Below are 26,944 nucleotides of genomic sequence, written 5' to 3'. Positions count from 1 at the left end.
CTAGAGGAAAGGCAGCTAGTCATCACCGCCAGCTCTTCGGCACTCTTTTACCAACGAATAGCTGGATTAACCGTCACGTTATAACGCCCCTAAGTCTGAAAGGGCGAGCACGTTTGGTGTGACAGAGATTTGAACCGCGGCCTTCGAATTGCTACTCTTAAGCCTCATATTTTTATGTTCAAATGAAAATTTAATACAATTATCGTCTCGGTGGTAATTTAACATACATTATAAGAAGACGTAGGGACCAGCATGGCCAGGTGGGTTAAGGTGTTTGACTCGTAATCTGAGGATCACGGGTTCGAATTCCCATCGCATCAAACACGCTCGTCTTTTCACCCGTTAAAGCGTTATAACGTAACAGTCGATCCTACTATTCGTTGGTAAAAGAGTTGGCGGTGGGTGGTGATGACTAGCTGCCTTCCCTCCTGTCTTACACTGTTAAATTAGGAACGGCTAGCGCAGATAGTCCTCCAGTAGCTTTGCACTAAATTAAAAAATAAACAAGACGTAGCTTGCGCCATCTATACCTCTAGACTAATCTAAAATTCAACTATTTAATTTAACTAAAACGTTAAACTTCTGTAAGTTCACGGACTTACATCGCTAAAATCATGGTTAAATTCATTGCGGTGAACAGAGCAGATAGTCCAATGTGGCTTTGCTCTGAAATAACCAATCAAACACTGAACTTTAAATTCTAACGTGTACAAAGCTGTAAAATATTTCTTCATTATCAGTGGCACAACGGTATGTGGCCCGGCATGGCCAAGTGTTAAGGCGTTCGACTCGTAATCCGAGGGTCGCGGATTTGAATTCGGTCGCACCAAACATGCCCTTTCAGCCATGGAGGCGTTATAATGTATGCTCAATCCCACTATTCGTTGATAAAACAGTAGCCCAAGAGTTGGTGATGACTAGCTGTCTTCCCTCTATTCTTTCACTGCTAAATTAGGGATGGCTAGCGCAGATAGCCCTCGAGTAGCTTTGCGTGAAATTCAAAACAAACTAACAAACAACGGTATGTTAGCGGACTTACAACGCTAGAATTCGTGTTTCGATACTCGTAGTTGTCAGAGCACGTATAGACTATTCTTTAGCTTCGTGGTTAAATACAAACAAACAAGCATCAGATGCCTACACGAAGCTTGGATATTTGTGGGTCTTCTCATAGCAAACCACTTTGGACTATCTGCTTTGTTCACCTAAAGGAGTCGAATGTCGGTGTACAAGAGCTAAGCTACATCATATGTTGTTTTTTTTTGTACTTTTACTATTCGAGAACAAGCAAAACTCAGAACACTGATATCTGGCCTCAGTCTAAACATAAAAAGCTAGTTGTAACCTTATACTGATAACAATACGTCATGGATTCCGCAATACGGTTGTAACAACGACAAGTTATGCTACGTCATAATGCATCATGGCGAACCTAATGCAGGTTGTAACAATAAAGTCCACTACATGACAGCAAGACATACAATTGTTTTCAAAACGTCATCCTTAATGGTCCAGCACTAGTAGGATAGCTTTATTAACTAACCATGTTTTAAGAAAACCTTAGCTCAACACCTTTATCAGTAGATGAATAGGTTTTTATACAAGGCTTACAAGTTTATAAGCTGCGAAGTGTGAAATTTATTGTGATAATACTTGTAGTAAGATTTCCTAATGAGGCTCGTAATAATATAAATCACACCATCTTTAACTGGCACAATATGGGTTGTGTCTGAGATGATTGTACACCAGTATTTCATTTCCACGCGATAATTCACGTCGCTAATATGCAACAGGTTTTATTTCATATGAAATACAACCTCATATGAATATACTAATTCGAACAGCTTCTAATTTAAGTTCGCTCGGCTCACGCCGTTGTACCGTTTCTTGATGCCAAAAGACATCTAGGAATGAATTTTGTGCCTTCTTTAATGGACTTTTAACTTTGTAAACTATTAACATTACGGAAAATAAAAGTAGAATAACAAATAAATCACATCACATCCTTAGCATGATGTTACAGTATATCCAGTGTACAAATATTGCTTACAAAATACATTGACTTCAAATTTGAAAGTGACATTAGATTCTAGATAGGGTTAGTCAGTAGCGCAGTGGTAAGAGAGTTAAAACAAGTTGTTAAAACCATTTCTGACGACCTTTGGTATCCAGTGGTAGACTTAATATATCTTATCAGATTATTAATCAGTGACTGAGTGTTTAATGTGTAGTTTAACAAAAACAGAACTAAACTCTCAAAGAAAATCAACACTCTCGCCAGTAAGTCTGCAGGTTTAAAATATTAAAATTCAGGTTTAGATACCCGTGGTAGGCAGAGTACAGGTAGCCCATTGCATAGTTTTGTGCTTAAAAATAAACAAACTAACAAGGAAACTAAAGATAATAATTTAAGTTTTTTGATAACTACCGCCAGATGGCAGTCATGTATAAAGCCAGATTTATTTATTTTTTTAAAACGTACCCTTTTAAAGGGGTAAATTGATAAAACTTGCAGGGTGTTACATACAACCAATACAGAATTCGGATTAGTTAATGACACTAACTTTTCTACTTAATTAATCCAAATTACTCAGGATTAATCACCTGTGACAAATGATGACTGCTAATTAACTTTTCATACACGTGACGTAAATATGTATACAAGTCTGAAATAAAACGTTTAGTGTCATGTAGAATAATGCATTACAAAAGTTAGAAAAGAACAAAAAACGGTAGTGAAGCTAATATCATGTCTTTTGTACTCAACACCGTTTCTTTTGGTGCTCAAACCAGTGTAGTTATTATTCAAAGCACGTGTTCCCGACAGTGACCATTGATTTCCATTTCGGAAACAAGAGCGAATAGTAAACACGATGATACGTGGTCGACATCAGTTTTATTAATGAAGAAGAAAACAGCTGTGATTCTTTATTACATTGTTTTCTTAAACCTGGATAACCTTGAATCAGATGAATCAATTGTTTGAATTTCTGGTAAAGTTCATATATGACGTTGTGTCCAGAACAAACCTGAAACAGACACTTGTGGTTATGTAGGAAGTTGTGTCGAGAACAAAACTGAAACAGACACTTGTGGTTATGTAGGAAGTTGTGTCGAGAACAAAACTGAAACAGACACTTGTGGTTATGTAGGAAGTTGTGTCCAGAACAAAACTGAAACAGACACTTCTGGTTATATAGGAAGTTGTGTCGAGAATAAAACTGAAACAGACACTTGTGGTTATGTAGGAAGTTGTATCGAGAACAAAACTGAAACAGACACTTGTGGTTATATAGGAAGTTGTGTCCAGAATAAAACTGAAACAGACACTTGTGGTTATGTAGGAAGTTGTATCGAGAACAAAACTGAAACAGACACTTGTGGTTATATAGGAAGTTGTATCGAGAACAAAACTGAAACAGACACTTGTGGTTATATAGGAAGTTGTGTCCAGAATAAAACTGAAACAGACACTTGTGGTTATGTAGGAAGTTGTGTCGAGAACAAAACTGAAACAGACACTTGTGGTTATGTAGGAAGTTGTGTCGAGAACAAAACTGAAACAGACACTTCTGGTTATATAGGAAGTTGTATCGAGAACAAAACTGAAACAGACACTTGTGGTTATATAGGAAGTTGTATCGAGAACAAAACTGAAACAGACACTTGTGGTTATGTAGGAAGTTGTGTCGAGAACAAAACTGAAACAGACACTTGTGGTTATGTAGGAAGTTGTGTCGAGAACAAAACTGAAACAGACACTTGTGGTTATGTAGGAAGTTGTGTCCAGAACAAAACTGAAACAGACACTTCTGGTTATATAGGAAGTTGTATCGAGAACAAAACTGAAACAGACACTTGTGGTTATATAGGAAGTTGTATCGAGAACAAAACTGAAACAGACACTTGTGGTTATATAGGAAGTTGTGTCCAGAATAAAACTGAAACAGACACTTGTGGTTATGTAGGAAGTTGTGTCGAGAACAAAACTGAAACAGACACTTGTGGTTATGTAGGAAGTTGTGTCGAGAACAAAACTGAAACAGACACTTGTGGTTATGTAGGAAGTTGTGTCCAGAACAAAACTGAAACAGACACTTGTGGTTATATAGGAAGTTGTATCGAGAACAAAACTGAAACAGACACTTGTGGTTATATAGGAAGTTGTGTCCAGAATAAAACTGAAACAGACACTTGTGGTTATGTAGGAAGTTGTGTCGAGAACAAAACTGAAACAGACACATATATTTAAAAACGGATGGTATGGATAGAGAAGGCACTAATAGAGGAGCGATCAACGTTTCGACCTTCTTCGGTCGTCGTCAGACTCACAAAGAAAGGGTTGTTCTCTCGGTGTTTGGACATGATATGTTCGGACCATGGAGGGTCAGGTTCCTTCTCTTCAACTTCCGTGCTGCGTATGATCATCGTTCGCTCTAAAGTGTTACTGACCACATGTTTGAAGGTTGTTGTGTAATTGAGTGTAGGAATGTAGAGGGCGTGCTTGGGTTTGAGTTGTTGTATAAGTAAGGCTTTAATTTTGCATTTGTTAATGTTTGTTTCTTTATTTAATATTTGGGTGTTTTCTATGGTTATGTTATGTTTATTTGATTTGCAGTGTTCTTTGAATCTGGTCTCCATTTTTCTACTTGTTTCTCCAATACAGAAGTCGTGGCAGTTATCACATTGTATTTTATAAATAATATTGATGTTTGTCAGTGTAGTTTTTACATAGTATATTTTTGTTACGCGTTGTACAAATTATAAACGTTTCTTTTACCTTAAGATTTTGGCTAATTTATTTTTATCGATATGTCTATGTATATATATGCATGTGTTCTTACAGCAAAGCCACATCGGGCTATCTCCTGAGCCCACCGAGGCGAATCGAACCTCTGATTTTAGCGTTGTAAATCCTAGACTTACCGCTGTACTAGCGGGGAGCTGCATCTCAAACTAAATATAAATATAAGTCTAGTTTTTCAATTCTAACATTGCAATTATGTATTAAAAAGTCACTGATCGGTAATTAAAATACAAAAAGATAATTTTTGATGTTTTTTTTTAAATTACATCGAAAATTACACTTTGGAATCGAAACCAGGTTATGAAATACCTGCCAATATCATAAGAATCCACAAAATAAACCTACAAATTTGTATTTATGTATTTACGGTACTGCGTAAAGAGACATCTGTCGCAAGTTGAAGTCACTACGTTCAGTGAAATATGGTATTAAAAGTTGGAACGAAATTTTCCAAAACCATAGAGGTCCTTCCTTGGTTAAAGTTGATCTATTATTGAGAAAACAAAACAATGCACATGCAGTTATTAAAATAAAAGACAGTTTGAGTGTCCGCGAATGAACTTTTCTCACCAATCAATGGAATACACGCGCGTCCGAAAAGTAGCTCAAATCTTTCCCAGTATTAGCGTAGTCTTAGAAAATACGTTTCTGATTACATGTAACACTATATATATAGTTTTAGTTTCTAAAGTCGTGTGTTAAAAACTAAAGTATTTCTTTTGCATAATAATAATTTATTACAAATATAGTTTCATAAAATGCGTTAAGATTTTAAAAGAAATAATATTGTCTGTATTCCATGCATAAAAAATTGTATTAAAGAAATCAAGAGTCAGATAGAAATCCAACCATCACGTTTCTGTTTCACTAAGTAAGTTTTTATTTTGTTTTTACAGTCATTGGTTTGGATGTAATTAATCTTACAAAAACATATACATGTAATCCTTTTGTGATATTGTATTATGTTTTACAATAATTCGTTTGGATATAATTAGCCTTACAAGAACGTGTGGAAGTGGGTTTTTTGTGATATTGTATTATGTTTTACAATAATTCGTTTGGATATAATTAGCCTTACAAAAACGTGTAGAAGTGGTTCTTTTGTGATATTGTATTATATTTTACAATAATTGGTTTGGATGTAATTAGCCTTTGAAAAAAACGTGTAGAAGTGGTCCTTTTGTGATATTGTATTATATTTTACAATAATTGGTTTGGATGTAATTAGCCTTAGAAAAAAACGTGTAGAAGTGGCCCTTTTGTGATATTGTATTATATTTTACAATAATTGGTTTGGATGTAATTAGCCTTAGATAAAACGTGTAGAAGTGGTACTTTTGTGATATTGTATTATATTTTACAATAATTGGTTTGGATATAATTAGCCTTACGAGAACGTTTTCCTTTTGTGATATTGTATAGTAATATAAGTTTGGATTAGCTCTAATAACAGGACATGGTGGTACATGACTCCAGTATCTATATATGTATATTTTATTATAACAGCAAAATGACACAGTTGTAATCCTTCAGGTAATGTTTTCATTATGTTCTTTAGCTGTGACTTATTTGGATATCGCTTCATAAATAAATTATTTCTAATGAGAAGAGGCATGAAAGAGAAGAGGCGGGTGGAAAATGACATTTCCTGTATTGTTTGTCTTTTTTCGTGTTTCATATAACTCTGGACATAATATTGAAACCTATAAATATGTTTTCTATTTCACACATTTTGAAATGCATTAGGGTTTAAATTGAAATCAAAACTTGCTCCGAAACTTGAAGGTGTGTACTTACTTTATTTCTGGATAATATTGTACATAAAGAAAAATCTAACTACAGGTACAACATGCTTTCAAATAGAATTTAATAACTGGTGGAATCCGAGTCATTCTAAATATGACAATACGATATGGTTCAGTTATTAAAGACATTATTACATATTAACTGGTGAAACCTGAGTCGTACTGGTATGACAATACGATATGGTTCAGTTATTAAAGACATTATTACATATTAACTGGTGAAACCTGAGTCGTACTGGTGTGACAATACGACCTGGCTCAATTATTAAATACATTATTAACATCGTAACAAGACATATACTAGTGACAAATGAAGAACAGTTACCTGCACGTTAAGTGAAACGCTGACAGTAAGTACCTTGTTTTATAAAAGCTGTCTTTTGTTTCAGTGTTTACACGTTAGAGCTCACCACAAGAGGTCAAATGAATGACTTACTAAAAATGTTGTTTTTTTCTTATAACTCCTCTTTGACCGCTTTGAACGTTTTGGTTTAATGCGATTTTATACTTTTTATATTTCGCGAGCAGTTTTCTTGTTGTCTTTACTTGGCCTTTCTATTTGTATTAATTAAAATTCGATTCGAATGTGAAATTATTTTTTATAAATGTTGATCTTAACGTATGCAGACTGAGAGAAAGATCGTACACGAGTCCTCAAGTAGCACACCGGCATGTCTGCGGACTGACCGCCCTAGAAATCTAGTTTCAATACCCGTGGTGGGCAAAGCACAAATAATCCATTGTGTAGCTTTATGCTTAACTCCAAACAAATAAATTTAAGAGAATTATGTATTTTGGTAAAACGCATATTTATAAGTTGAAACACTTAAGTTTAATTAGATTTTGTTCTGAAAAACCCAACTGGGTGAATATACAAAAAGATGCAATGCTCCACTGTTCGCCACCCACTCCAGTGGCACAACAGTATATCTATCTTTAGGCTTAACACTACGATCTTCGCTAGGTCATCGCGTGACTTCGCGCTCAACAACGAAAAACGCACCTACCCTTGCGCCACCCAGCGTTACAAAGGTAAGTCTGTCGTTCCTGGCGTAAAATTACAAATTATTTTTAATGTTTCGTGTAAGTGGTGTTCTCCAACCAAGGAAAAAAGTCTAGGTTTCAGGACATGATTTTTAAAGATTTAAAATGGTGTTTGCCAATTTTGTTTCGTTACATTATCGTTAAAGTGCGTACACTGTAGTCGCTGAAAAATTAAGTTTATCGGGTCCAATTTTTTTTTCGCAACATGTTTATGATCATAAATATTTTTCAAACATGTTTTTTTAACTTAATAAACTTTTTGTTTAGTTTTATATCTTCACAATGGATTGTCCGTGTTGTGCCTACCGCAGGTATCAGAACCCGGTTTTTATTAGTGTGACTTCTCGGACTTGTCACTGATCCATTAGAGGGATCTTAATTATAAGTATCAAGCAAACGACAAAAAAAAAAAACACTTAGGCCATCAGTTATATGTTATTAATTAAAATAATGATTTTAAAGAAAAACTGTTGAAGTCGGTCAGAATGACCAGGTCAGTAAATAACAATGAAGAAAAACAACAAAACTGGTGTGTATATAGTGGTTGAAACTATAAATTCTTGGAATTCCGTGTGACCTACAACATTACCACATGAAACACCAGAGAAAAAGTAACAAAAACCTGAATTTAATTTTTCCAGCATAAGAAATTTCGAGACATTAAATATAGTTTTAAAAAGAGCATGAAAGCACGAGATAAGGGTTAAGTCAAACACGAAAGTTGTTCTTTAGAATTTCCACAAAATTACTTACTAATTCCAATGTATGTCGAATAAGCTTTACGAATGTTGTCTTTCTCAGGAAACTTCATTTAAGTGCTTTACAAAGAAAGAAACGTGTTGAAAACTGCAGTTTAATGCTATCTGAAGTAAAACAAACATCTGCCTGAGTTTTTATATTCAAACAATCTACTCGTATTTTGCAGTATTTTTCGTATGCTAATCAAACCTCTCGTGCGCTCGAGAAGTTTTAGTAAATTGAAATTGCTTTCACCCCACTTAGATTCAGGTTACGAAAACAACTCTGTGCTATAATGCGAGTTACTCTTAAACTAATGCGTACAATAAAAGCTAAGTGGAGTTTTATTTTAAACTAATTATATCAACTTGTGACGTCATAATCGATAATAAGAAAGTGAAATATACTACAAGAAATTTGAAGTGATTAGAGTGTTAGTTAACGTTGCGAATCACTGAGTGTGAAAAAATAGTATTAAATATCTGACGTCATTCAACGCCTCTCAGTTTTTACGTATATGATTTGGTGTTAGTTAAGCCTTTGTGAACAATGGGTGTTACGAGAGTTTCTCATATTTTAATGGCATGTAAACTCAGAAATATTTACAAGAGAGAAAACATTAAAAAAATTCTCAATTTATTTGTTTCTTATCCTAAAGTTTCCAATTCCATGTTTCACACCATCTTGTGGATTCGTTTCTTTACATATAAACCATTTTACCATTTCTAGGTAGACGTATTACTACAATGTGTATGACGTAATAGTAGGAAGAGTGGGATTGGTCACTTGTCTATTAAGATAGCCAATCATTTGAAGACAGCTAAAAGCAGAAATAATTCACTTTTCTTTGGCGATCTAATGTTTTACAGAAGATCTCAGAACAAGCAACCATACCGGAGATAAGAAATTTTAGTAACGTCTTTACGATAGCATTACTGTTTCCAGAATTTGGTATAACTCTTTAGATCTGACAAAATTTATCGTTAAATCATTTAAAAATAAAAATAAAATAAGTGATACCAAATTGCCTTTAAGGGTGAATTTTACGGAAAAAGAAAACTTTGCAGTAAAAAAAACTACTTATACTGATTAATTTTGTAGGTTCAAATTAAAAAAAAAATGTACTAATAAATGAAATATAGAACTTAGTACAGAAAGAGCCCTTTCTGAGTGGCAATCCGAACGTTTTAGTTTTTACGTTTGCCGCGAGAAAAAGTACTGTGACGTAATAGTTGCCAAACAAACCGCCAACGCCGGCGCGTTGAATGTAAATAAACATGGCCAGTGCATACGGAGAAACAGAGGCGGAGTCTGTTTTGACTTTGTGTTCTGAACAGTGTCGAGCAGCGCCATATCAATTCAAACCTACACTGAACGAACGTAGAACAGTTACTTTTGACACAGATCTGACAAGTTCTAGTGATGAGGACAGTTCCACGAGCGAGATATGCGGAACTGTGAGTGATACTGATAGCGCTCAGGCCGGTTGCGAGTCGGTTTTACCTCCAGTGCAAGAATGATAAGCCTAAGTTATGGCGACAAATACGAGGGCTGTTCAAAAAATACGCGGACTGTTTAAATTGCGCGGCTCCAGTTGGTTCCAGGGGAATCCGCTTGGTGTCGCTAGGTTCGCACAGATCAGCTGAATACGACGCCATTTCCCGATTGCAGATATCTTCATTTGTGTATTAGCTACGCGGTTTTAAGTGAAGTGCGATTTTTTCGTTTGGCGGATTTCAGAATGAATGACCTGAAGGAGCAACGACTTGCTGTGAAATTTTGTGTTAAACTTGGAAAATCTGCGACTGAAACTTTTGCTATGCTTAACACGGCTTACGGTGATGTTGCTATGAAGCGTACGGCATGTTTCAAGTGGCATGAACGTTTTAAGGATGGTCGACAGTCCATTGAAGATGATGTGCGTCCTGGACGTCCTTCCACGTCAACTGACGACCCACACGTCGACAAAATCAACACCCTGGTGCGGGCAAATCGACGTCTGACTGTCAGGGAGCTTTCTGAAGAGTGTGGGATATCAGTTGGATCTTGTTACGAGATTTTGACCGAAGAAGTGAAGATGCATCGCGTTGCTGAAAAATTCAGCCCTCAGAACTCGTGCGTTTTTGGCCAAACACTCGATCACTGTTCTTCCCCACCCCCCTACTCACCTGACAATGCTCCTTGCGATTTTGTCTTGTTCCCCAAACTCAAAAGACCCTTGAAAGGAAGAAGATTTGAGACGATTCCCGAGATTAAGTCAAATGCGACGAAGGAGCTGGAGGACATTACAAAAGAAGCGTACCAGGAATGTTTCAACAAGTGGAAACACCGTTGGGATAAGTGTGTGCGTTGGGGAGGAGAGTACTTTGAAGGAGTCCCAGACCTGTAACTTCTAAATAAAGTACATTTTGTTTTATGACGTCAGTCCGCGTATTTTTTGAACAGATCTCGTATGGTCTGTATTATTTCACGTGCAATTTTAAGCATCTCGAAATCTGTCTGGTGTTTATAACTTATTGGTATGACAGCCTGGGTTTTAATTGTTTATACTTTGCCGACTATGGTAACTGATACTCGGCCCTTCCACAATCATTGTACCGGGTATTTATGACTCGTAACAAAATGAATTTCAATTATACGTCGTAATTCTGTCTCAACCTGCCTAGCTTGAAACCCACGGAATTGTAAACAGTGGGATCCGACAGAAAACATAAGCGTTCAAAGTGATCTTGACAAAGCTTTGCATGGGGTGAATCCAGTTCTTCTTATTTACCATCCGCACCCACTGTCGCCACCTTGTCGGTTCCTTCTCCTTGCACGGAAACGAAAAGAAGCTTTTGTCCGATGACAAACCGTTTTTACAACCACAAGCAATGCAGTAAACCATGTTATCATAAGACAAACATAAAGTAGCAATATCAAGACAAAAAATAGTCTCACAAGGTATGTAATCTGAAAAAAGCACCAATAGATTTACATAAAACACCAGTACTAAAAGGAACAAAATGGTCGGCGCGCAACGAAACGTATTTGGCAACTATTACGTCATAGTTGTAAAACGTCACGGAAACAGCCGAACGACCGAGAGGAACTTGAGTTCGAGGACGCGCATATTTTGTTTCATTTTTTACTCAAAAACTAAAGTGTTTAAAAATATGGCAACCACACAGAAATTATACCTAACCAAAGTGCAGTTTCTAAGGCAATTATTACATTTGTTGAAAATTCACGTTTAACTCACTTGTTCAAACTGACAAGCCATGCGTCATCACTCAATTAAATATTTATATAGGCTACAAAATTTAATTATTTGTTGTTGCTGTTCACATAATTATAAAAGGGAACAGATTATTTCAACATAATTTATTCTAGTAATTTCATTTAAGAAGACAACTACGTTTTCTAAAAATATACTTTTAAATACGAAGTTCATAAAGTAATATTACGGATTAGTTTGGATATATTCAGTACAACAGATGTGTTTTTTTCATATAATATTAATAAGGGTATTACCAAAAGTCTGAATTTCTGTAAAGATAATTTTCACGGAAACTGATTTTTCACACAAAGATATAACGTAAAATATGTCTTTATCTAGTGTATCTATAGTTTCTAGTATACCTATAGTTTGTTTGTTGTTTTTTCTTGCTTGTCAAGTGTTCCTAAAATCTGTCTAAACATAAATGTCTTCAGAAATAAAAATAAATAAAGTAAGTTAAAACATACTTAAGGTGGGGCATTGTTTACATAAAGAATTTAATAAAATTGTTATTTTTTAATTAAATATTTTATTGAATATTTCGACTTCAACTCGTATTTTTACGCAAGCTTAAGACTAATGAAACATAGGAGCATTACATTATTTATTAGTGTTCTAGATGGCGCCCTAGTTGCCATTTGATCAGTGAGGTTTTTTTTTAAAGTTTGTCTTGTTACGTGTCTAAGCCTAAGTCGCCCTCGGCGTCGGTAACACCTCCATTCCACAGAGAATTCGACGGAAAGCACCTCGGAAGTCTGGGCTGAAGATGGTGTAAATTATTGGATTAACCAAGGAGTTAATATAGCCCAACCAGAGAAAGAAACTGAAGAATATTTTATTGGGTTGACAGGAGCTGCACATTGGCATCACAACCGCCATCACGAAGAACGGCAGCCAGCAAATGACAAAAACCCCAGTAATTATTGCAAGCGTTTTTGCAGCCTTCCGTTCGCGCCTCGTCTCCAAGGTTTCTCGTCTCCGATGTTTGTCTCTTTTGGCAAGAGCTACAAGCCTAGTAATCCCACTGTTGACACCGTTGGAACTTTTTTGATCATTTCCAGCAACGGCGATGGTCACGTTGGTTGTCGCCTTCCGAACTAGGAGAAAAGCTTTGGCTCCAGGTTTATTCCGAATCCGATTTATCGCTACTTGAAAGATTTTCCAGTAGAGAAGAAGGATAACAATGAGAGGTAAATAAAAACTGGAACAAGTGGCAAACACCTGGTAAGCTAAGTCCTGACTGACCAAACACATTCTGTCTTCTTCAACCCGCTTTTGGAAGTTCGTGTCTTTCCAGCCAAACACAGGCGCCACCGATACAACGACGGCCACCCCCCAGACCAGGAAAATCATCAGACCTATTCGGCGAGAACTTCTTTGGCGAACATAGTCCACGCGAGTGACAGCCCAATATCTGTCCACGGCAATAGCGAGTAGGTGGAGAATGGAGGCCGTGCAGCAGAGCACGTCACAGAATGTCCACGCTTCACATAAACCCGAACCCAAAACCCACTCGTTAGTAACTTCATACACGGCACTCAGAGGCATGACCAGACAAGCCACCATGAGATCAGCGACAGCCAATGAGAGCACGAGATAATTGCCGATGGACCTCAGGTGCTTCTCTATCAGTATAGCGGCAATTACAAATAGGTTTCCGACTACTGTAGCGAGAATCAGGAGGCCTAATACTACAGACACTATGATAACGTAGAGGGAGCTGCTAGCTGCTGTTGTTACTTCAGACGACAGATTTCGGATTTCGGAAGAAAGACTAGAACCATTCGATGTCTCGAAGCCACTCATGGCTGGGACCAAGAATCTGCCTTATTTTATTTTTCTTCCTGAAAAATGTAGAATTTTTATATTTTAAATATAATAGGAAAAAATAGTGTTAACAGTCAGGATAACCAAGTAACGAGATAACAACATTTATCAATTAAGTTGATGTAACGCAGCGTGGGCCATCTAGCGGCCTGCGTTAAATAAATATTACTTACGAAACATTATAAAAGGAACCATTGAGTTTTTGATTGTCTTCAAATGTAAGCTATTCTACCCCACATTGCTTTCAACAACGTTATAATTTTGTTCCATTGAGTTTTTGATTGTCTTCAAATGTAAGCTATTCTACCCCACATTGCTTTTAACAACGTTATAATTTTGTTCCATTGAGTTTTTGATTGTCTTCAAATGTAAGCTATTCTACCCCACATTGCTTTTAACAACGTTATAATTTTGTTCCATTGAGTTTTTGATTGTCTTCAAATGTAAGCTATTCTACCCCACATTGCTTTTAACAACGTTATAATTTTGTTCCATTGAGTTTTTGATTGTCTTCAAATGTAAGCTATTCTACCCACATTGCTTTTAACAACGTTATAATTTTGTTCCATTGAGTTTTGATTGTCTTCAAATGTAAGCTATTCTACCCCACATTGCTTTTAACAACGTTATAATTTTGTTCCATTGAGTTTTGATTGTCTTCAAATGTAAGCTATTCTACCCCACATTGCTTTTAACAACGTTATAATTTTGTTCCATTGAGTTTTTGATTGTCTTCAAATGTAAGCTATTCTACCCACATTGCTTTTAACAACGTTATAATTTTGTTCCATTGAGTTTTGATTGTCTTCAAATGTAAGCTATTCTACCCCACATTGCTTTTAACAACGTTATAATTTTGTTCCATTGAGTTTTGATTGTCTTCAAATGTAAGCTATTCTACCCCACATTGCTTTTAACAACGTTATAATTTTGTTCCATTGAGTTTTTGATTGTCTTCAAATGTAAGCTATTCTACCCCACATTGCTTTTAACAACGTTATAATTTTGTTCCATTGAGTTTTTGATTGTCTTCAAATGTAAGCTATTCTACCCCACATTGCTTTTAACAACGTTATAATTTTGTTCCATTGAGTTTTGATTGTCTTCAAATGTAAGCTATTCTACCCCACATTGCTTTTAACAACGTTATAATTTTGTTCCATTGAGTTTTTGATTGTCTTCAAATGTAAGCTATTCTACCCCACATTGCTTTCAACAACGTTATAATTTTCATTAAATTCAACAACAAAATTTACCCGTTTTTTAATAGGCTCGACTCGTTTTATTTAAAATGGTAACTGAATAAACTTTGACCTTTTGGTTCGAAATTAGAAAAAATGTCATATCATTGGTGGACTAAAAACAAATAAGGCTAGCAACACAAAAAAAATCCAAAAAATTATATTTTCTAAAATCTGGAACAGATGTCACTCATATATTCCAGTTTTGAACATTTACCAAGAGTGTAACATCAAACAACACTCAGATTTTCCAGCATACTTTTAATGTTACCAGCTTATTAAAGTTATATGTAACCAGCCTGCCCACTGTCTAACTATCAGAATTTCTCTGCTTCAGTAGCTAAAACATTGATGTCACGTGCTTCTAACTGTCCATGCTACGATAGCTTATATATCAATAATCAATTAATGATTAGTTTCTCAGAAATCACACGTCAATATAATTAATTATGTTAAGCCTACGTCTAAATCTTAACATTTTATTGAATATTTCAATCTCTTTGTGAGCATCGATAATATCTGTCTGTACTATTATCCTTGTAATTAAGCAATGTTTCAGTGTCTCAAAATATTTAACCTTAACTCGTAAGACTATTATCTAAACATGTCATTCATTAATGGTAACGAAAGGCATAGGTTCAGTTTGTAAATGATTGGATAGTTTATAAGAAAAGTAGAAAACTTAATTAAGGTCCGAGTAACACTGCATTAATAACAATGTCACTGGACACCAGATTGTAATTTTACGTCTTTACAAATTACGATAAACTTATAAAGAACACATCTGTATGATTTCGGCAAAAATTTACCCAAAATACTGGTGAGATTTCCCACTTCGTCGCCCACAGTCAACTTTCAACTAATGATTACATTCTAGAACTTCTTTGCAGTTTCCCATCCCTGAGCTGCTGAAATCTTAAGACGTGTCGGAGCCCTGCATGGCCAGATGGTTAAGATATTTGACTCGTAATTCAAGGGTCGCGGGCTCGAATCCCCGTCATAACAAACATGCTCGCCATTTCAATCGTGGGGACGTTATAATGTGACGGTAAATCCCACTATTCGTTGGTAAAAGAGTAGCCGAAGAGTTGGCGGTGGGTGGTGATGACTAGCTGCCTTCCCTCTGGTCTTACACTGCTAAATTACGGACGGCTAGCGCAGATAGCCCTCGAGTAGCTTTGCGCGAAATTCAAAACAAAACAAGCCGTGTCAATATTTATTTTACTGGTTTGAGCAAGCCGTTTCTAATTCGGCCTGAATAAATCAGCGTGTTTTCAATTTGCTTCAAAAAGTGTTTTCTGCAAGGTTACCGCAAGTCACGCACGCATGGAAACGGCCTTGGCAGTTGGGCTGCCTTCATAGTTTTCGAGGCAACAGTTGAAATATTTCGTACCACGTGATGCGCTCTCTGCCAATCACTAGCAAAATAATGATGTTACATTTACTTATTTGACTAACCGTTCAATTGGCAAAGTTTTCACGATGCGATAATTTAAACTTTAATGTTTAGGTAACCACCGTTCTAATCGTCTAACTCCTATTACGACCACTCTCACTTTAATATTACTTGTATGCGCTAATAGTTTTGAGCTACCACAGCGCTAGGTTCACGTATCACAGGAACGACTGTATGCAAGAATGTTATTCAATAACACGTATAATTCTTTTTCGTTTAAAGCCATTCTATATTCGTGTTTTAACGCCTTATAGGTTGGTCTTAAGAGATGTTAATCACTAGAAATTGGTAAACACCCTCCGCATTTTACGTGTCAGCGCGTTACAAGTGTGATGGTCAGTCACACTATTTGGCTTAGAATAACTACACAGGCGCGACTGCTGCTGACTGGTTGTCCTCCCTCTCATTAGAATTTCTAAATTATAGATGACCTAACTGAAAGTTGTGGTTTCTGATTCCGGTAGTTTAGTAAACATAACAACCCCACCACTTGAATCCTAAACGACTTAGATGTCTTCCAGAAAGAGATGAACTGAACTAATAGGTCTAACCTCATTAAAACTTTATACGAAGTGAGTTTCTTTTGTAACACATTCTTCTAATGAATAAAAACGAGCATGGTGATTATGTAACCTATTGTATCTATGTTACCTAATGGGTCGCACACTCATCATAATTGTAATCAACAAAACAATTAGATGAGCTGTCTTTCTGCTCATTAGTTCGAGAGGAATATACAACTTTTCTACCGCTCGTCACATTTGTTGTGGTATGCCATTGATACCAAGGTTTTAATTGGCTGCTACACGTCACTGGCCGAGAGGGATTTGTGTTAACAAACTATAAAATCAACACCGAATTCTGTCATCCCATCGGATTTTAACTTTTACGTACAGACGTGCGCAGATAATTATATCCAGATATATTAATGGAAGTTACGTGTTGAATCTCTTGATGAAGTGGTCTTTGCGCTAACGGACGTGCTTTGCGGCTTCTTTCCCTGTCGCAGCAGCAAAGTATATTTATTATTTGTTTCTTTTGAAATTCGCACAAAGCTACTCGAGGGCTATCTGCGCTAGGCGTCCCTAATTTAGCAGTGTAAGACTAGAGGGTCTAGCTAGTCATCACCACCCACCGCCAACTCTCGGGCTACCCTTTTAGTAACGAATCGTGAGATTGGCCGTCACGTTATAACGCCCCCATGGCTGAAAGGGCGAACATATGTTTGGTGTGACGGGGATTCGAACTCGCGACCCTCGGATTACGAGTAGAGTGCCTTAACCACCTGGCCATGCTGGGCCAACAAAGTAAAACTATAGGGTGATGGATGAACTATTTTTGTTTGTCAAATGCATTTCATTTCGCAAAAGTTCAATTCAAAAAAATTCAAAATAATTACGAATAATTTCGTACTATTTTTTATAAATACAAACATTGATTTTTCTACGCTAAATATCATGACATCAGGCACGTGACTTTTGTAAATTTATATAATTAAAAGAGGGACTTGAATGAGTGCGTAGGTAAAATTTTAAAACGTCATTAAATTATGCAAAAATGAAATTAGAGAAGGGAAGTAAACATGGCGTCAGGGAAGAGTGAGTGTAAACAGTACTATGTATTTTGAAGGGGTGGAGGTAATGGGGAATGGATGTGTCATCTTTCTGACACCCGTCTCAGACAACAGTGCTAGTGTGTTAAGGTTTTGTGCGTGAATTTCTTCGTTTATTTATAGGACTATTAGAGTACCGGTACCAATAACATGTTACGTTTTAACAGTTGTCCCCCATACCCAGGTTGTCGCAAGATAAGTTGGTCAGTTTCTTATTGACTATTCCATCAAAATGTCTTTTGTACTAAAGAGTTTAGCGGGTATCACGTGTTGTGGAATAAGTTTAACTCATTTAAAATTAACCGTGCAGCCATTAAGACGCCCGACACGGCCACCGGTTTTTCGTCGACTTCTACATACATAGTATCATGCGGGATTAGTCTCGAAAGGTGATGTAATTCTTTTAATTACTTTAAACACACTTTATATTGTATATATTCTGCACATTCAAATACAAAAAAAAGAGAAACCACAAACATAAATCTATCTTATGCAAAACACGAGTTTTCCTTTCAGTAACAGATTAAACTGACAGAACCTGCAAACATAACATGTTCATCATCCTCCAATACTTTTGTTTTATAAACATATCTTTGTACTCATTGAATATGCTTTACAATGTAATTTATGTTAAGAAATATAACAGTCTGAGGGGTGAAAATATAAATATCTCTGTAATTTTTATCAGACCGGATATTGTGCACCTGTTTCAATTACATTTTAAAGTTTGTTTTATGTATTGTTAAATAAGACTCTTAGCTTCGTACACTGGTTACCATGACAGTTTGTTGAAGTGTTGTTTTATGTATTGTTAAACATGAATCTTAGTTTTGTACTATGGTTACCATGACAGTTTGTTGAAGTGTTGTTTTATGTATTGTTAAATAAGACTCTTAGTTTCGTACTCTGATTACCATGACAGTTTGTTGAAGTGTTGTTTTATGTATTGTTAAATAAGACTCTTAGCTTCGTACACTGGTTACCATAATAGTTTGTTGGAGTGTTGTTTCATGTATTGTTAAATAAGACACTCAGTTTCGTACTATGGTTACCATGACAGTTTGTTGAAGTGTTGTTTTATGTATTGTTAAACATGAATCTTAGTTTTGTACTATGGTTACCATGACAGTTTGTTGAAGTGTTGTTTTATGTATTGTTAAATAAGACTCTTAGTTTCGTACTCTGATTACCATGACAGTTTGTTGAAGTGTTGTTTCATGTATTGTTAAATAAGACTCTTAGTTTCGTACTATGGTTACCATGCCAGTTTGTTGAAGTGTTCTTTTATGTATTGCTAAACATGAATCTTAGTTTTGTACTATGGTTACCATGACAGTTTGTTGAAGTGTTGTTTCATGTATTGTTAAATAAGACTCTTAGTTTCGTACTATGGTTACCATGACAGTTTGTTGAAGTGTTGTTTTATGTATTGTTAAATAAGACGCTTAGTTTCGTACTCTGATTACCATGACAGTTTGTTGAAGTGTTGTTTTATGTATTGTTAAATAAGACTCTTAGCTTCGTACACTGGTTACCATAATAGTTTGTTGAAGTGTTGTTTTATGTATTGTTAAACATGACTCTTAGTTTCGTACTCTGATTACCATGACAGTTTGTTGAAGTGTTGTTTTATGTATTGTTAAATGAGACTCTTAGTTTCGTACTCTGATTACCATGACAGTTTGTTGAAGTGTTGTTTTATGTATTGTTAAACAAGACTCTTAGTTTCGTACTATGGTTACCATGACAGTTTGTTGAAGTGTTGTTTCATGTATTGTTAAATAACACTCTTAGTTTCGTACTATGGTTACCATGACAGTTTGTTGAAGTGTTCTTTTATGTATTGCTAAACATGAATCTTAGTTTTGTACTATGGTTACCATGACGGTTTGTTGAAGTGTTGTTTCATGTATTGTTAAATAAGACTCTTAGTTTCGTACTATGGTTACCATGACAGTTTGTTGAAGTGTTGTTTCATGTATTGTTAAATAAGACTCTTAGTTTCGTACTATGGTTACCATGACAGTTTGTTGAAGTGTTGTTTTATGTATTGTTAAATAAGACTCTTAGTTTCGTACTCTGATTACCATGACAGTTTGTTGAAGTGTTCTTTTATGTATTGCTAAATAAGACTCTTAGTTTCGTACTATGGTTACCATGACAGTTTGTTGAAGTGTTGTTTTATGTATTGTTAAATAAGACTCTTAGTTTCGTACTATGGTTACCATGACAGTTTGTTGAAGTGTTGTTTTATGTATTGTTAAATAAGACACTTAGTTTCGTACTATGGTTACCATGACAGTTTGTTGAAGTGTTGTTTTATGTATTGTTAAATAAGACTCTTAGTTTCGTACTCTGATTACCATGACAGTTTGTTGAAGTGTTGTTTCATGTATTGTTAAATAAGACTCTTAGTTTCGTACTATGGTTACCATGACAGTTTGTTGAAGTGTTGTTTCATGTATTGTTAAATAAGACTCTTAGTTTCGTACTATGGTTACCATGACAGTTTGTTGAAGTGTTGTTTCATGTATTGTTAAATAAGACTCTTAGTTTCGTACTATGGTTACCATGACAGTTTGTTGAAGTGTTGTTTTATGTATTGTTAAATAAGACTCTTAGTTTCGTACTCTGATTACCATGACAGTTTGTTGAAGTGTTCTTTTATGTATTGCTAAATAAGACTCTTAGTTTCGTACTATGGTTACCATGACAGTTTGTTGAAGTGTTGTTTTATGTATTGTTAAATAAGACTCTTAGTTTCGTACTATGGTTACCATGACAGTTTGTTGAAGTGTTGTTTTATGTATTGTTAAATAAGACACTTAGTTTCGTACTATGGTTACCATGACAGTTTGTTGAAGTGTTGTTTTATGTATTGTTAAATAAGACTCTTAGTTTCGTACTCTGATTACCATGACAGTTTGTTGAAGTGTTGTTTTATGTATTGTTAAATAAGACTCTTAGTTTCGTACTATGGTTACCATGACAGTTTGTTGAAGTGTTGTTTTATGTATTGTTAAATAAGACTCTTAGTTTCGTACTCTGATTACCATGACAGTTTGTTGAAGTGTTGTTTTATGTATTGTTAAATAAGACTCTTAGTTTCGTACTCTGATTACCATGACAGTTTGTTGAAGTGTTGTTTTATGTATTGTTAAATAAGACGCTTAGTTTCGTACTCTGATTACCATGACAGTTTGTTGAAGTGTTGTTTTATGTATTGTTAAACAAGACTCTTAGTTTCATACTCTGATTACCATGACAGTTTGTTGAAGTGTTGTTTTATGTATTGTTAAATAAGACTCTTAGTTTCGTACTCTGATTACCATGACAGTTTGTTGAAGTGTTGTTTTATGTATTGTTAAATAAGACGCTTAGTTTCGTACTCTGATTACCATGACAGTTTGTTGAAGTGTTGTTTTATGTATTGTTAAACAAGACTCTTAGTTTCGTACTCTGATTACCATGACAGTTTGTTGAAGTGTTGTTTTATGTATTGTTAAATGAGACTTAGTTTCGTACTCTTATTACCATGACAGTTTGTTGAAGTGTTGTTTTATGTATTGTTAAATAAGACTCTTAGTTTCGTACTCTGATTACCATGACAGTTTGTTGAAGTGTTGTTTTATGTATTGTTAAATAAGACTCTTAGTTTCGTACTATGGTTACCATGACAGTTTGTTGAAGTGTTGTTTTATGTATTGTTAAATAAGACACTTAGTTTCGTACTATGGTTACCATGACAGTTTGTTGAAGTGTTGTTTTATGTATTGTTAAATAAGACTCTTAGTTTCGTACTCTGATTACCATGACAGTTTGTTGAAGTGTTGTTTTATGTATTGTTAAATAAGACGCTTAGTTTCGTACTCTGATTACCATGACAGTTTGTTGAAGTGTTGTTTTATGTATTGTTAAATAAGACTCTTAGTTTCGTACTATGGTTACCATGACAGTTTGTTGAAGTGTTGTTTTATGTATTGTTAAATAAGACTCTTAGTTTCGTACTCTGATTACCATGACAGTTTGTTGAAGTGTTGTTTTATGTATTGTTAAATAAGACTCTTAGTTTCGTACTCTGATTACCATGACAGTTTGTTGAAGTGTTGTTTTATGTATTGTTAAATAAGACGCTTAGTTTCGTACTCTGATTACCATGACAGTTTGTTGAAGTGTTGTTTTATGTATTGTTAAACAAGACTCTTAGTTTCGTACTCTGATTACCATGACAGTTTGTTGAAGTGTTGTTTTATGTATTGTTAAATAAGACTCTTAGTTTCGTACTCTGATTACCATGACAGTTTGTTGAAGTGTTGTTTTATGTATTGTTAAATAAGACGCTTAGTTTCGTACTCTGATTACCATGACAGTTTGTTGAAGTGTTGTTTTATGTATTGTTAAACAAGACTCTTAGTTTCGTACTCTGATTACCATGACAGTTTGTTGAAGTGTTGTTTTATGTATTGTTAAATGAGACTTAGTTTCGTACTCTTATTACCATGACAGTTTGTTGAAGTGTTGTTTTATGTATTGTTAAATAAGACTCTTAGTTTCGTACTCTGATTACCATGACAGTTTGTTGAAGTGTTGTTTTATGTATTGTTAAATAAGACTCTTAGTTTCGTACTATGGTTACCATGACAGTTTGTTGAAGTGTTGTTTTATGTATTGTTAAATAAGACACTTAGTTTCGTACTATGGTTACCATGACAGTTTGTTGAAGTGTTGTTTTATGTATTGTTAAATAAGACTCTTAGTTTCGTACTCTGATTACCATGACAGTTTGTTGAAGTGTTGTTTTATGTATTGTTAAATAAGACGCTTAGTTTCGTACTCTGATTACCATGACAGTTTGTTGAAGTGTTGTTTTATGTATTGTTAAATAAGACTCTTAGTTTCGTACTCACATGAATATATAAATAGATAAGTCAATATTAATGTTTTATTCCCTGATACACACATCCATGTTGGAGATACCCTGCAAGTGTCTGTGTTGTACTTTGAACCTAACTTTATAAAATATTATAAATGTGTGTATGAACACTTCTCCACTTTGTACAACTTACCTTTAGTGTTATCTTTACTTGGACGTAGAACACACGAGTAAGATGGTATCAGATGTGAAACTTGAGAATCATAAAGTTCAAGTCTTTTCCAGGGGAAAACGAGTCCTTGTTACGTAAATTACTTAATGAGCGCTTAGTGACCAGAACTTCATCAAAACAGTTCCCATTGTTATGTGTGTGTGTGTTCTCTTATAGCAAAGCCACACTGGGCTATCTGCTGAGTCCACCAAGGGGAATCGAACTTCTGATTTTAACGTTGTAAATCAGAAGACTTACCGCCGTACCAACGGGGGCCGGGGACTCCATTGTCATGTAAGGAAATTTACTTATATTTAAACTAATATTGGCTTTTTTCTCAGTAAATAAGGACACAAAATAGCCTCAAATTTTAATAATAATATAATTATTATTAGTAGTACGTAAGTTACACATAGAGACAGGACCAAAATTGATTACATATTTACGGGAAAGATTGCTATGTCTCGTGCTGCGTGGAGAGAGACCGACACCTGCATGACACGTAGCAACCCTGCTGTAACACGAGTCGTTTACCCGAAGTAGAGCTTTGCTCACCGCGCCACCTTTACTATTATGCAAAAACATTTCTCGACCGTTAACATAAAATATTGCGTCATTGCAATTCTATTTAGAATTTAGTTTTTTAATAGAGTTATGGCTAAACAGTACTTAGAAACACCGGTTCTTAATAAACGTTCTTCATGTTACAGAGAACTATCCGGTAAATGTCTAAAAACGTATTAGATACAACAGTTATATACGTTTATTTTAACTTATATAATATAAATATTGTACTTCAAATGTTTTGAAAATTACTATAAAAATTACTCAAATTCCTTTCAACTACAGAGAAACATAAAAGTAGGAATATATGATTAATTAAAACTGTCACTGTTAAAACATGATACATACTTGTGAAACTCTCAGTGTTAAAAAATGGTACATGTGAAACTGTAACAGGTGTGTGTGTGTGTGTGTTCGTATAGCATAGTCACATCGGGATATCTACTGAGTTCACCGAAGGAGGTCAAACGCGTGATTTATTGAAAGATGTGATATAGTTGTTAAAACTGTCACTGTTGAAAGATGTGATATAGTCGTTAAAACTGTCACTGTTGAAAGATGTGATATAGTCGTTAAAACTGTCACTGTTGAAAGATGTGATATAATCGTTAAAACTGTCACTGTTGAAAGATGTGATATAGTCGTTAAAACTGTCACTGTTAATAGATGTGATATAGTCGTTAAAACTGTCACTGTTAAAAGATGTGATATAGTCGTTAAAACTGTCACTGTTGAAAGATGTGATATAGTTGTTAAAACTGTCACTGTTAATAGATGTGATATAGTCGTTAAAACTGTCACTGTTAAAAGATGTGATATAGTCGTTAAAACTGTCACTGTTGAAAGATGTGATATAGTTGTTAAAACTGTCACTGTTGAAAGATGTGATATAGTTGTTAAAACTGTCACTGTTAAAAGATGTGATATAGTTGTTAAAACTGTCACTGTTGAAAGATGTGATATAGTCGTTAAAACTGTCACTGTTGAAAGATGTGATATAGTTGTTAAAACTGTCACTGTTGAAAGATGTGATATAGTTGTTAAAACTGTCACTGTTGAAAGATGTGATATAGTCGTTAAAACTGTCACTGTTGAAAGATGTGATATAGTTGTTAAAACTGTCACTGTTGAAAGATGTGATATAGTTGTTAAAACTGTCACTGTTGAAAGATGTGATATAGTCGTTGAAACTGTCACTGTTGAAAGATGTGATATAGTCGTTAAAACTGTCACTGTTAATAGATGTGATATAGTCGTTAAAACTGTCACTGTTGAAAGATGTGATATAGTCGTTAAAACTGTCACTGTTAATAGATGTGATATAGTCGTTAAAACTGTCACTGTTAATAGATGTGATATAGTCGTTAAAACTGTCACTGTTAATAGATGTGATATAGTCGTTAAAACTGTCACTGTTAAAAGATGTGATATAGTCGTTAAAACTATCACTGCTAAAACATGTCATACAGTTGTTAAAACTGTCATTGTTGAAAGATGTGATATAGTTCTCAAAACTGTCACTGTTGAAAGATGTGATATAGTTGTTAAAACTGCCACTGTTGAAAGATGTGATATAGTCGTTAAAACTGTCACTGTTGAAAGATGTGATATAGTCGTTAAAACTGTCACTGTTGAAAGATGTGATATAATCGTTAAAACTGTCACGGTTTAAAGATGTGATATAGTCGTTAAAACTGTCACTGTTAAAAGATGTGATATAGTCGTTAAAACTGTCACTGTTGAAAGATGTGATATAGTCGTTAAAACTGTCATTGTTGAAAGATGTGGTATAGTCGTTAAAACTGTCACGGTTTAAAGATGTGATATAGTCGTTAAAACTGTCACTGTTGAAAGATGTGGTATAGTCGTTAAAACTGTCACTGTTGAAAGATGTGGTATAGTCGTTAAAACTGTCACTGTTGAAAGATGTGATATAGTTGTTAAAACTGCCACTGTTGAAAGATGTGATATAATCGTTAAAACTGTCATTGTTGAAAGATGTGGTATAGTCGTTAAAACTGTCACGGTTTAAAGATGTGATATAGTCGTTAAAACTGTCACTGTTGAAAGATGTGATATAGTCGTTAAAACTGTCACTGTTAAAAGATGTGATATAGTTGTTAAAACTGCCACTGTTGAAAGATGTGATATAATCGTTAAAACTGTCATTGTTGAAAAATGTGATATAGTTGTTAAAACTGTCACTGTTGAAAGATGTGATATAGTCGTTAAAACTGTCACTGTTGAAAGATGTGATATAGTCGTTAAAACTGTCACTGTTGAAAGATGTGATATAGTCGTTAAAACTGTCACTGTTGAAAGATGTGATATAGTCGTTAAAACTGTCATTGTTGAAAGATGTGAAATAGTTGTTAAAACTGTCACTGTTAATAGATGTGATATAGTCGTTAAAACTGTCACTGTTAATAGATGTGATATAGTCGTTAAAACTGTCACTGTTAATAGATGTGATATAGTCGTTAAAACTGTCACTGTTAAAAGATGTGATATAGTCGTTAAAACTATCACTGCTAAAAGATGTGATATAGTTGTTAAAACTGTCATTGTTGAAAGATGTGATATAGTTCTCAAAACTGTCACTGTTGAAAGATGTGATATAGTTGTTAAAACTGCCACTGTTGAAAGATGTGATATAATCGTTAAAACTGTCACTGTTGAAAGATGTGGTATAGTCGTTAAAACTGTCACTGTTGAAAGATGTGATATAGTTGTTAAAACTGTCACTGTTGAAAGATGTGATATAATCGTTAAAACTGTCATTGTTGAAAAATGTGATATAGTTGTTAAAACTGTCACTGTTGAAAGATGTGATATAGTCGTTAAAACTGTCACTGTTGAAAGATGTGATATAATCGTTAAAACTGTCACTGTTGAAAGATGTGGTATAGTCGTTAAAACTGTCACTGTTGAAAGATGTGATATAGTTGTTAAAACTGTCACTGTTGAAAGATGTGATATAGTCGTTAAAACTGTCACTGTTGAAAGATGTGATATAGTTGTTAAAAGTGTCACTGCTAAAAGATGTGATATAGTCGTTAAAACTGTCACTGTTAAAAGATGTCATATAGTCGTTGAAACTGTCACTGTTGAAAGATGTCATATAGTCGTTGAAACTGTCACTGTTGAAAGATGTGATATAGTTGTTAAAACTGCCACTGTTGAAAGATGTGGTATAGTCGTTGAAACTGTCACTGTTGAAAGATGTGATATAGTTGTTAAAACTGTCACTGTTGAAAGATGTGGTATAGTCGTTAAAACTGTCACTGTTAAAAGATGTGATATAGTCGTTAAAACTGCCACTGTTGAAAGATGTGATATAGTCGTTAAAACTGTCACTGTTGAAAGATGTGATATAGTTGTTAAAAGTGTCACTGCTAAAAGATGTGATATAGTCGTTAAAACTGTCACTGTTGAAAGATGTGATATAGTTGTTAAAACTGTCACTGTTGAAAGATGTGATATAGTCGTTAAAACTGCCACTGTTGA

General features: G+C 34.9%; 1 pseudogene; it reads right to left on the bottom strand.

Moving 5' to 3' along the window:
• Positions 1-12,279: 12,279 nt before the first annotated feature.
• On the bottom strand, positions 12,280-13,546 carry LOC143233144 (5-hydroxytryptamine receptor pseudogene; annotated as a pseudogene).
• Between the last annotated feature and the right edge of the window lie 13,398 nt (positions 13,547-26,944).

The sequence above is a fragment of the Tachypleus tridentatus genome, chromosome 12 (assembly GCF_004210375.1).
Source record: "Tachypleus tridentatus isolate NWPU-2018 chromosome 12, ASM421037v1, whole genome shotgun sequence".
Taxonomy (NCBI): domain Eukaryota; kingdom Metazoa; phylum Arthropoda; class Merostomata; order Xiphosura; family Limulidae; genus Tachypleus; species Tachypleus tridentatus.
This window is presented reverse-complemented; position numbering and strand designations above follow the sequence as displayed.